General features: G+C 41.1%; 1 protein-coding gene across 1 annotated transcript in view; it reads right to left on the bottom strand.

Annotated features, from left to right (window-relative positions):
- LOC101862884 (neurofilament medium polypeptide) overlaps window positions 1–1,425 on the bottom strand; it is a 35,819-nt gene that overhangs the window by 28,631 nt on the left and 5,763 nt on the right. The window lies entirely within an intron of this gene.

Raw genomic sequence — 1,425 nt, 5'->3', positions numbered from 1 at the left:
CAGACAGACAGACAGACAGACAGACAGACAGACAGACAGACAGACAGACAGACAGACAGAAACAGCAAAGGGAAATAAAAAAGTACTCTAGGAAGGTAGTAGAAGTCCGCGCCACACCTTCGAGCAGGATAGTAGAACTCATACAGGGCACCATGACATTCATTACATTTATTCCTTATGTCTTGTGTCGTTTCTCTCCGTTCTTTCATATTATTCTGACTACTGTGACAACACCAGTCTATGTAATGTGATCTTCGCCGATCACTGAGGCAGAAATCCCGTGAAAAGAGCCTATACTGTGGCAGACACATGATTCATACCCGTGAACAGAACAGCGCCGTGTTGCAAAAAAATGGCTCCGCGTAAAATGATAGTTTGCGTTCGATATTTCTCGATAGGCTCTTGAACTTGGCGGGGTTTTTTGTTTTGTTTTGTTTTGTTTTGTTTTGTTGCTTTTGGTTGTTGTTATTTTTGTTGTTGTTGGGGGGTGTTGCTTTTTTTCTGCTTTTTTCTTCTTTTTTTTTGGGGAGGGGGTTGACATTTGCAAGAGAGGCGCCCATGGGAAGACCTTAGACTTCCTTGTGGTTTCTTTTATATTATGTTGCTGTTCATTGTTTTGAAGGGGGGAGGGCTGTGGTGGTTGTTGCTGCTGTTTTGTTTGTTTGTTTGTTTGTTTGTTTGTTTGTTTGTCTTTTAATACATTTTGATGAGTGTTGAATGGAAAAGTGAACAATTTTGGAACGTAATAAAAATGTTGAAGTCTTCAGTATATTCTATACTTGATGCCGGTGTTTGATTCCTCCTCTTTGTTTATTGGTTTAATTTGGAGGTGACCACAAAGAAAAAAATTCATCAGTAAAAACATAAATATAGCGACGGTGGGGAAAAAAAGCAAAACAAAATAAAAATGCATGATAAGTTGGACACATTTGCAGTGTCCACGTTGCTAAACACACTAAAGAAACCTTGACAGATACAAGATAGGGCCTATCCTTTACATATAATGCCACCAGATGCGTCTCTGAAAAGACACCCTTACCTTAAACTATATCCGTGTGGGCTTGAAGCACACCTCCACAGAAATGACCGCAGTCCACCACAGGACAGAGGAGAGAATGACGGGAACCCTTCAAGCAGCCTACAATAAGTTTTCTCGTAGAAACGTTCACCTAAGGCAATGCAATAACAATAATATTTTCTCCCCGGTCCAACAAATGTGTCAATGTATGATAAAACAATTGACGTATGTCTGCACAACCGCAGTCTTCTGTTTCTTTAACCACCATCGCTGTCTTATCACTATGTCCATTAACCCCCTGGAACTTGTTAGTCTTATTTTATATACATTCGAACTGACGAGTCTCCTCTCCCTCCTCCCCTACCCCTCCCCTACCCCTCCCCCCCTTCCCCACCAATTAGATAAGT

This window comes from Aplysia californica, unplaced genomic scaffold (assembly GCF_000002075.1).
Source record: "Aplysia californica isolate F4 #8 unplaced genomic scaffold, AplCal3.0 scaffold00391, whole genome shotgun sequence".
Lineage (NCBI taxonomy): Eukaryota > Metazoa > Mollusca > Gastropoda > Aplysiida > Aplysiidae > Aplysia > Aplysia californica.
The sequence above is the reverse complement of the archived record's forward strand: the minus strand, read 5'-3'. Positions and strand labels throughout refer to the sequence as shown.